Here is an 11,725-nt window from a genome sequence, read left to right as displayed (position 1 = left end):
CTATACTCAGAGGCTTATCTTAACTCCCCTCCCCTTCTCCCTCCCCTTTTCCTGGCAGGAAGATCCATCCCTAACTGACTCCTGAGGTGCCTCCTTGACCTTCACACCATCCTGAATTGAACTGCAGCATCTCTTCTATCCTCGCAAGACGTCGCCCTCACCTGTGGGCTGGCACATTCTCCTCCTGAGAAGTTTCCACAAAGCAGCTGCTGAAGTAAAAGGAGAAAAGGAGGGATAAATGGAGAGAGTGGGGAGGGAAGGAGGAGAAATGACTTTTTACTGAGTACCAAATGTAACCAATATATCAGGCAGTCTGAACTTCATGAATGACAAACAAGAAATGACTTTGTTCTCAGTTTATTTTTGCACATGGTGTTAGAGAATGTTCTAATTTCATTCTTTTACATGTAGCTGTCCAGTTTTTCCAGCTCCACTTATTGAAGAGACTTGTCTTTTCTCCATTGTATATTCTTGCCTCCTTTGTCATAGATTAATTGACCATAAGTGCATGGGTTTATTTCTGGGCTTTCTAGCCTGTTCCATTGCTCTCTATGTCTGTTTTTGTGCCAATACCATAATGTTTTGACTACTGTAGCTTTGTAGTATAGTCTGAAGTCAGAGAGCCTGATTCCTCCAGCTCCATTTTTCTTTCTCAAGTTTGCTTTGGCTATTCGGGGTCTTTTGTGTTTCCAGACAAATTGTGAAATTATTTGTTCTAGTTCTGTGAAAAATGCCATTGGTAATTTGATAGGGATTGTAGTGAATCTGTAGATTGCCTTGGGTTGTAGGGTCATTTTAACAACACTGATTCTTCTAATCCAAGAATGCAGTATAGCTTTCCATCTGTCTTCCTCCAGCAACTGCTTCACACATGCTCTATCAGATCCTTCTGATCCCTCCAGCCAGTGCAGAACTTTCTGTTGAATAACCTTCATATCTGAACAGTCTCAAGTTCCAGATAAAGAGGGCAGATATGAACTCTTTCACTAATTCTGTTCCTTTTCCCAACCCCCACTAAAATAACATTAAAGGGATCTTTAAAGGCACAAACCCACAAGGATGGAGAGAACAGGAAAGGAACCAGCAACAGTGGAAGGAGATGAAGATCAGGCAGCTCTCTGGCATGCACTTTGCTGAGTGCACATTCACAACAGAGATGCAAGAGGTCCTAGCCTCACATAGGAGTTTTTCAAGGAAAAAAATTTTTTTGAAAGCTGGAAAGCAGTAGTTGGACGAGTGGAAGTTGATCTTAAGTGAGCAGTGGAAAAACTGAGAACCAGCCAACATCGAGTATCTCTGAGAGAGGGATTAGAGGGTAAAATATGGAAGACTGCTTGAAAGCTGATAAAGAGACCAAAGAAAAAGTACATCTTGTGCCATTCCATTTTCATAAAACTCTAGAAAATGTAAACTAATCTACAGTGACAGAAAACAGATCAGTGATTGCTGGGAATGAAGGAGGGGAAGAGAAGGAATTACACAGAGGCCTGAGGGAACTTATGAGGTGAGGAATACATTCGCTATCTTGATTGTGGTGATGGTTTCACAGAGGTATGTCAAAACATATAAAGTGAACAATTTAAACGTGCAATTTATTATATGTCGGTTTTACCTTAGTAAAGTTGTTTGTTGGAAGTACTGACAGGGCTGTGAGGAAATTCTCATTTGTTGCTGACTGGTTCAGTGTTTTTGAAGAATAACATGATAGTAATTTAACATCTGGATAATAATTAAAATGACATTAACAGGGAAAAAAATAAATAATTATATCCACAGATGACTTTTCCCATGTTAAAAGAAGACAACAAGAAGACAAGAAGACTCTGTAAAGGGTGTAAAATAAAGGGTCTTTGAACTAGGGAACACCAGGTATATTTGAAGGTGGGAGAAGTATTACAAACAGAGTAATTAATGACAGCATGCATCATGATGCTGAGACTCCCAGCCCTTCCCCCACACATACCACTTGCAGAAGGCTGATGGCCAGGCCTTTACCCTTTAGGCAGGAGACTAAAAGGGGCTTCTCTGGGGAATCAAGCCAATACTGATACTAGGGCTTGTTCAACCCAATGGCCCTGCCACGGCATCAAAGGACGACACTCACGGTCAACAAGCCTTACCCATATTCTCAGAGCTTCCAATCAGCTTTTGAGCACCCACTTTTGCACATAAGCAGAAAATCTAGGATTACAAAACATCTGCAGGAACTTTCTAGCAAGGTGGGTATAAAAACAAACCAACTGAAAAAAAGCAGAGGGAAAAGAAGAGACTATGCAAAGAGAATGAAACTTTAAAAACAACAACAACAAAAACTATTATGAATGTCCTCAAAATAATAAGATAGTAGGATCATGAAACAGGAGGAATATACCATGGGGGAACGAGAGAAGGGCTGGGGGAGAATATTCAAAGAAAAAGAAAATATGGTAAGAGAAATGAAAATAATTAAAAAGTTGGGAGATTAAGTTAAGCAAATCTCCCAGAAAGTAAAGCAAAAGAATAAAGACTTAGAAATAGGACAGAATCAATAAGAGTATTAGAGGACAGATCCAGGAGACTCAGAAGCTAAAAGTAGAGGTTCCAGAGAAAAAGACAAGAGGAAAAATCAGAGAGGAAAGGCACTTACTCAAATAATTAATAAAGTTTTCAGAACTTAAAGGACAGGAGTTTCCAGATGGACATGGTCCATTGAGTGTCTAGCATAATGAATGAAAAAAGATCCACAGCATAAAATTTCAAGACACTGCGAATGAAGACATAATCCTACAATATTCCAGACAGGAAACAACAGCCACATGGAAATAACGGGTATTTGAATGGTATCAGACTTCAAGCAGCAATATTGGAAGCTAGAAGAAAAGGGAGCAATGCCTTCAAAATCACAAGGGAGAATGAATTCCATCCAACCCAGAATTCTATATCCAGCCAAACTATCAACCAAATGTCAAGGTAGAATAAAGACTTTCTCAGACATGTAGGTTCCTAAAAATATTTTTACTTCTTTGGCATCTTTTCCCAAGAAGCCACTAAAGGGAGTAAACCAAGAAGAATACATGGGAAACAAGGAAAGGATGGCTCCAGTGCAGGAGTAAGGTGCAGGGAATCCTGATGGTGAAGGAGATCTCAGGATGAAGCTGTATGCAGCAGTAAAGAGAGCCACCAGTCCAAGGTAGAGCAGGTCAGAAAACCTAGGAAATATTCTTTTTCTAAGATAAAAGAAACTGCCTAATACCTCTGAATGTCTTAAAATTTAAACAATTACTGGAAATTTAGAGTTGGATTAATGATCATCAGAGGTGGATTTACTGTGAAGCTAATCAAACTTAAATCTCAAGACCCTTCATTTACAAGGCCCCTTGCAAAGCCTGTGCTTAGTTTGTATTTGCAATTATTTTTTTAATATATTTATTTATTTATTTATTTTTGGCTGCATTTGGTCTTCATTGCTGTGTGCAGGGCTTTCTCTAGTTGCGGCGAGTGGAGGCTACTCTTTGTTGTGGTGCACAGGCTTCCCATTGAGGTGGCTTCTCTTGTCACGGAGCACAGGCTCTAGGCACACGGGCTTCAGTAGCCGTGGCACATGGGCTCAGTAGTTGTGGCACACGGGCTTAGTTGTTCCACGGCATGTGGGATCTTCCCGGACCAGGGCTCAAACCCATGTCCCCTGCATTGGCAGGCGGATTCTTAACCACTGCACCACAAGGGAAGCCCTGTATTTGTGATTTTTATTTGTTTTCTTAAAGAGGGCTGCCAATAGAAACTATATCCAGCCCCAGTGATAAGTACACAAAAACTAAGCAAATGAAAAAAAGACAGTTATTAACTCAAGGGCAAATAACATGTTGAACTGGAAAGGAAGAGTTTACTAATTGGCTTAGCTCTGAATAGCACTGACATATTCATAATAATATAAACTCATTATTAATCTAAGAAAATTAAGATATAACTGTATTAGGAGGACTGGGAAGTAGGTAAGGTGGATGGTTGGGGCAGGACAGAGAACCGAAATTCTCATTTTCCAAAGTGGGAAGATCATCATTAATGCCTAAAACTTAAAGTTCAGGAAAAAGTAAAGCAAGTATCTCATTAAAAATAAAAATTAAGTACCAAATGGTAGAGATGGAAGAAGAAGAACCTGCTATATTTAATATATTTTATATTTATACTGATTAATATACATTAATATCGGGCTTCCCTGGTGGCGCAGTGGTTAAGAATCTGCCTGCCAATGCAGGGGACACGGGTTCGAGCCCTGGTCTGGGAAGATCCCACATGCCGCGGAGCAACTAAGCCCGTGAGCCACAACTACTGAGCCTGCGCGTCTGGAGCCTGTGCTCCGCAACGGGAGAGGCCGCGACAGTGAGAGGCCCGCGCACCGCGATGAAGAGTGGCTCCCGCTTGCCGCAACTAGAGAAAGCCCTCACACAGAAACGAAGACCCAACACAGCCAAAAATAAATAAATAAATTTTTAAAAAATAAAAAATATATATATATACATTAATATCTATTAATAATAATATATTAATATTTAACAAATCTTCTAGAACTATTTGACTCTTTACATGCAGAACTTTGCTTTTAAAAACACACACACAAAACAATAAAGCTGTACTTTTTTTTTTTTTTTTTACTGGCTTACGTCAAAGATTCTCTATTTTTTTCTTTTTTTTTTTTTTTTTGCCATGCCACATAGCATGTACTATTTTTTAAAACTAGATTTAAAAAGGAGAAGAAAAGGTCTAAACAGTCTCATTTCAGTAATTAAAACTCCCATCCATAACACAACATTGTAAATCAACTATACTTCAATTTAAAAAAAATTATTTTTTAGATTCCCTTCCAGGTTAGTCCACCAATCTAAGTCAGAACTTCAAACTTGCATTCAAAATCAAATCGTCAGTCTCACATGTGACCAGTACACCAATTTCTTACTCTGAAAGGGGCAAAGAGAAAATAATTAAACGTTAGCCTGCCTCTGTGTGTGTGTGTGTGTGTGTGTGTGTGTGAAGCAAATGTGACAAAACATTGAGAACTATTGCTTTAGGAAGATGAGTGTGCAGATGTTCATTGTGCTATTCTTTAAACTTGTCTGGATGTTTGAAATTTTCCATGGTGAGAACTGAGGGGGAGGAAGGAAGATTACCAATCCCACAACTAATTCAAATTTTCTCGGGATCCCTGCTCAACCTGGCCTGTGGCTCTGGGAAGGGGGGGGGCGTGTATCTTCCTTCACTCTTTCCTCCTTCCCCTCCCTCCAATGTCCTACCTTCCTCCCTGATTTGGAGCCTAGGAAGAAGTAGTGGCAGTAGGGAAAGTCTTCCATGTCTGGGGTTTGCCAGCCAGACCGAGTCTGCCCTGAGTGGTGGGTGTGCCCCGCGGAGGCCTAGGTCAAGCCAGTAGTTGGATACAACTGGTCCAGGCAGGTCAGATGAGGGGGTTTGGCAAGCAGCAGGAAGTCACTTATTGGCATGAGCTGATTTGAATGAGGGGGCAATCTAATCAGAGGAATCTGCCCGTGAGGAAACTGTGGCATCCTTCTTTAGTAGATGCCTCAGCTCAGGCACAGGAAGTCACGGGGAAGGGGCTTGGGGGCGGTATTTCATCAGAGACTCCATGAGACGTGGGTATAAGGGTACCCAGGACACAGAGGCAGTGGGTAGGGACGTGATCTCCCCTCTTCTGCACTGATGCAGAATAGCCTTGGTGCCTGTACACACACGGGTCCTCAGAGGACAGCCGCTCCTGGAGAGACGGGCCTCTGGCGTAGACATCACTTCTCTGCTGGTCCCTGGCAGCAGGGCTGGTGCAATGACCTCAGGGAGCATCGCAAGCCGCTCCCAAAAACAGCAGGGGCAGTGCCACGTTGGAGACTGTAGCTGCCAGACTGATTTACATGTGAGATAGCGACAAAGCTATCTCTGAATCTAAGATAATCTGGGTGAGACTCACAGGGTGAGACTCGGAGTTCTTGGCCAGAAGAAAACAGGAGCCAGGGAAACTGCTATTAAGTTTTTGCAGTTTCTTTTTTTTAATTTTTATTGGAGTATAGTTGATTTACATGTTGTGTTAGTTTCAGGTTTCTAGCAAAGTGAATCAGTTATACATATACATATGTCCACTTCTTTTGTTAGATTCTTTTCCCATATAGGCCATTACAGAGTATTGAGTGGAGTTCCCTGTGCTATACGGTAGGTCCTTATTTGTTTTTGCAGTTTCTTTACGCCCACACAATTGTGAGGCCCAAAGTGTCTTTGTTTTGTTTTTCTATGTCTAGTCTTTTAACAGCTTTATTGAGATGCAACTTACAGTTTAAAAAATGCACACACTGAAAGCATACAGTTTGATAGTTTTGACAAAGGCATACACCAGTGAAACTATCCCCACAATCAAGATAATGAACATTTCCATTACCCCCAAAAGTTTCCTCATGCCCCTGTGTAACCCTCTCTCCCCCGACCAGCACCACCCCCAACACCAGACAACTGATGCTTGCTGTCCCATTAGTCAGTTTGCACTTTCTAGAATTTTCTATAAATGAAATCATATAATATGTTCTCTTTCACGTCTGGCTTCTTTCAGAATAATTATTCTGAGATTCAGCCATATTGATGTGTGTATCATTAGTTTATTCCCTTTTCTGGCTGAGCAGTTTTCCACTGTGTGGATGTACTGTAGTTTGTTTATCCAATCACTTGTTCATGATGTTGAGTTTCCATTTTTAATAATGACAAATAAAGCTGCTATAAATATTCCTGTATGTGTATTTGTATAAACATATGTTTTCATTTCCTTTGGGTAAATAAAAACCGAAGAGTGGAAGGTCTGAGTCATATGGTAGATATATGTGTAAAGTTTTAAGAAACTGTCAACTTGATTCCCAAAGTGGTTGTACCATTTTTCATTCTCACCGGCAGAGTATGAAGGTTCTATTCTTCGACATCCTCATCAACACTTGATATGGTCAGCCTTTTTCATTTCAGACATTCTTGTAGGTGTGCAATGAGACCTAAAGAGTCTGGAGTTACACTGGTATCTTCTTTGGCACCAAGAACAATGCCAGGCCTAGAGGAAATACTTGTTGCTTGATTGATCAGTTTTTTTCAGTAAATGGAATCAGTTACAAACTGGTAGTCCCACAGGTTAAACTGTGCCTAATCAAAGGCACAGACACAGAGACAGTGAGGTACAGAAGACAGAGCAAGGGATTGGTAAGGAGATGACTTGGGCTCTAGTCCTGGCCCATCATCTAGTAAAGTATTAGTTAAGTAGCCATTAGTTAAGTAGTAGTATTAGTTAAGTAAAGTATTAGTTAAGTAGTCACTCAACTTCCCAGGGGTTCAATTTTCTTATCTGTAAAATGGGAAACATTAGGATAACTGATTTGCAAAAGTTTATGGGTGGTCAAAATTATGTATATCAGTGAAGAAGGCTTTTCTATATAATAGAAATTTCATTTTTATGAGGGATGCAAATTTCCAAATATTTTAAGGACTACACCAGATGCAAAAGAAGAGAACTTGAATATTTTTGAGTCTTTATTTTTTTACCCGGAAATTCACCTTTTGTTTGATTTCCACAACTACCTTATAAGGAGAGCTACTCCATTTCAGATGCTAGAAGACACCAATTTGTCAGACTCCAAAGCCCAGGTTCTTCTTACTGCAATGAGAAATGAAGCAACTAGTTCCCTACAGATGCATTAATCACTCAGGACCCCTGTGTATGTGCACTCTGTCCCCCAAACTGAATAGAGTTGCAGTTTCAGAATAATCCCCTCAATCATCCTCAACCCAATCCTTAACACAAATGGTTTAATCAGGCCTAGAAACAAAGTTGCTGAGGATTTGAAAGAAGAAGAATGTGTTACAAATGAATTTATACACAAAACAGAAATAGAACCACTGACATAGAAAACAAACTTATGGTTAGCAAAGGCGAAAGGGGGAAGAAGGGATAAATCAGGAGTTTGGGATTAACACATACACACTACTATATATAAGACAGGTAAACAACAGGGACCTACTGTATAGCAGAGGGAATTATACTCAATATTTTATAATAACCTATAAGGGAAAAGGCTCTGAAAAAGAATATATATATACATACATATATATATATATGTGAATATATAACTGAACCACTTTGCCGTACACCTGAAACTAACACAACATTGTAAATCAACTATACTTAAATAAAAATAAAAAATTTAAATTTAAAAAAATTTTAATTAAAAAAGAAAAGAGAAGAAGAAGAATGTGCTTCACCTCTTCTCCACTGGAGAGAGCAGAGCATGAGAAGCAGAAAGGCCAGCACACACTGTCCTTCACACCTGGAGGATTCAGGGGTCAACCATATTTCAGGAGGGCCGTGGACAAGCTGAGTCTTCACTGAGGAGAACAACCAGCTCAATGAGGGGTCTGAGAGTACAAGCTATGTGAAGAGCAGTTAGAGAAGATTCAGGGGGCACATGATCGATGTCATCACCTTCCTCAAGATCTCTGCTTCTGTCATAACTTCCGTGCATCTTTGTGGATATACGTTGGATCAACAGATGGGACTCACAGAGGTGCTTACAGTCTTTGGTTCAGCAAAAGGGAGAATGTTCTAATAGCAAAGCTGTCCAGCTGCAGAGTGGGCTGCTTCACAAAGCTACAGGTACCCCCTCTCTTGAATCACTCTCATCTCTGCAGGAAATGCAGCTGAAGGTACTTACTGTCACCCTGAGGAAGAGTCGGACTAGGAAAACAGTTCGAAAATTCTAAGTAGAAGGTATGGTCACATACTAGGCGTTTTCTAAGGTCTTTGTTCAATGAAACTGAAGAGTTGAGACAGGAAATGCCAAATTAGACATTAATAGAGATTGCATTAAGACAACACAAGTAGGGACTTCCCTGGTGGCTCAGTGGTTAAGAATCTGCCTGCATGGGCTTCCCTGGTGGTGCAGTGGTTAAGAATCCGCCTGCCAATACAGGGGACACGGGTTCGTGCCCTGGTCCAGGAAGATCCCACATGCCATGGAGCCACTACTAAGCCCATGCGCCACAACTACTGAGCCTGCGCTCTAGAGCCCATGAGCCAAAAGTACTGAGCCCACGTACCTAGAGCCCGTGCTCAGCAACAAGAGAAGCTGTTGCAATGAGAAGCCCGCGCACCGCAGTGAAGAGTAGTCCCCGCTCGCCACAACTAGACAAAGCCCGCGCACAGCAACAAAGACCCAACACAGCCAAAAATAAAGTAAATAAAATTAAAAAAAAAAAAAAAAAAAAAAAGAATCTGCCTGCAAATGCAGGGGACACAGGTTTGATGCCTGGTCCGGGAAGATCCCACATGCCATGGAGCAACTAAGCCCGTGCGCCACAACTACTGAGCTTGCACTCTAGAGCCCGTGAGCCACAACTACTGAGCCCACGTGCCACAACTACTGAAGCCCGCGTGCCTAGAGCCTGTGCTCCACAACAAGAGAAGCCACTGCAATAAGAAGCCCGCACACCACAACGAAGAGTAGCCCCCGCTCTCTGCAACTACAGAAAGACCACACGCAGCAACGAAGACCCAATGCAGCCAAAAATAAATAAATAAATAAATTTATATATTAAAAAAAAAAGACAACACAAGTAGATGGCAATGAAGTAACGAGTTCTAGGGCCTGGCTCAATTACAGTGGTGAAGGCTGAGTAGGAAGAATTCCCAGAATATTAAGTAATGCTGAGCATGGGGTCAGCTCAGCTGGAGAGCAACAGACTGGAAGAACTTTTATACAGGGGTCTACTACCTAAAAATCCACCAAGGTGTTCAACAAAAAGAGGCGTACCTACCCCTTTTCAAGAAAAGAAAAGTCCCAAGAACTAAAGGCCAGAGGAAGATCTCTTTGTAAAATTTTCATAAGCCAGTTGGGAAGACTTCTTTTTAATGTTTTAAATCTTTTAAACATTTTTTTAATGTTTTTCTTATTATAACAAAAGTAATATAGGTTTGTTGCAGAAATTTTTCAAATTAAATAAAAGCACAAAGAAGAAAATTTAAAACATCTGTGATTCAAAATGCAAAATATTTCTGTTGTTGACATACTGGTATATATCCAGCCAGTCTTTTTGTTTTTATAAAACAGAATCATAAATATTGCTCAGTAACTGAAATGCAGGCCAAAAGGAAAAAAACATATTTGCTTCATCCGTTCCAATGAGTTTACATTAGTATTTTATGAAGAGGTTTTAAAAGCTAACAATAAAAAATCAAAAAGGGTAAAAATCATTAACAGAAAATTAATGAAATTTTTAAAGTGAAAACAGCATTGGTGAAAGTGTGGGAAAATGGACACTTTCATACAATGCTAGTGGCAGTGTAAAGAGACACAACCTTTCTGGAGGGCAATTTGGCGATAGTCCATAAACTTCTGGACCCTGAATTCCACTTTCAGAAATTTAGCCAGAGGAAAATTTATCCTACGGAAATGTATTCCCAAGATTATATAAATATTTGCCTTTATTTTCTTCTCATAATTTTATGATTTCTTTTTTTTTTAATGTTTAAGCCTTTCATTTATTTGGAATTGAATTTGGCATGAGGAAAAAAATGCAACCTTTTCATTTTTTATTTTCCAATGGATTGTTAGTTCCCAATGCACCATTTATTAATTAATCTATGCTTTCCACCTCTGCTTGTAAATACCGGAAGTTTGGCTTTGACATGTAATCCACTGCCATTCAGGCTACACTTCAGGAAATTTTAGACTGAAAGTCAGAACATCCTGTCTCCTCCCTCAAACCTATGAGACAAATAATATGTCACTTCCTCTCTTTTTACTTCGGTTCTATGAATTCCTTCTTTCCAAATTCTGCAAGGAAAGGCCACTGGTTCCATTGTATAGAAATTCCCGGGGCTGCAGACAAAGCAGAACTAACTACAATGGGGAAATCTGGGAAACGCTATTGGTTCAACCTACCCTAAGTGGTTACTCAAACTGTCTAAAGCCTAAATCATCATCTTTCTCCCCAAACCATTTCCTCCTCCAGACTTCTCCATTTCTATTGTCCAGACTCAAGATCTTGATGTCACCCTAGAGTCCTCTGTCTTCTCTCTCACACACCCAGTACCCAGCACGTCAGTTCCTCCTTCCCCACTCGGGCCTCTCAGATCCGCCCCTTCATCTGGTCCCATCACGGCTTCTCTCAGCCCACGCCTTGCTCACCTTTCACCTGGAGGAGAAGACTCGTCTACCTGCCTCACTCATTTCCTGTGCTAATCACTGTCAAAATTTTCTCCATCACAGTATCGCTGTGCTCCAAACGCTCCAGGGGTTCCTCCTTGCTCATAAACGAAAGTCCGGATATCATATTGTTGCAGCAAAAACAGAAATGAGACTTTTCTGATAAACAAGGAAAATAAGGAAACAATGAACAGGCTGGGGAAACAACATAAACAGGCCTGAAAGAGTTAAGCAATCTTGGTTATTCTTTAGCTGTTACTACTAACAAACACTTGCAGCTAGACTTATCCTTAACAAAGCTGATGACCCTCTGACTCTGTACAAATTACCCTTTGCACCTGGCATTTCTTCTCCCCCTACATTCCCTTGTAGCACTCTTCATTTCAGAAAGAAGGTCACGGGCCAATAACTTCAAGGACACCAGACCAGATAACTTCAAGGATGCCAGCTTTGGCCATGAATTTGCGGAAGAAAAGAAATGCAAGACCTTCACCACTTTGATCCTTATCATATATCCT

Source organism: Balaenoptera musculus, chromosome 13 (assembly GCF_009873245.2).
Source record: "Balaenoptera musculus isolate JJ_BM4_2016_0621 chromosome 13, mBalMus1.pri.v3, whole genome shotgun sequence".
NCBI lineage: Eukaryota > Metazoa > Chordata > Mammalia > Artiodactyla > Balaenopteridae > Balaenoptera > Balaenoptera musculus.
The sequence above is the reverse complement of the archived record's forward strand: the minus strand, read 5'-3'. Positions refer to the sequence as shown.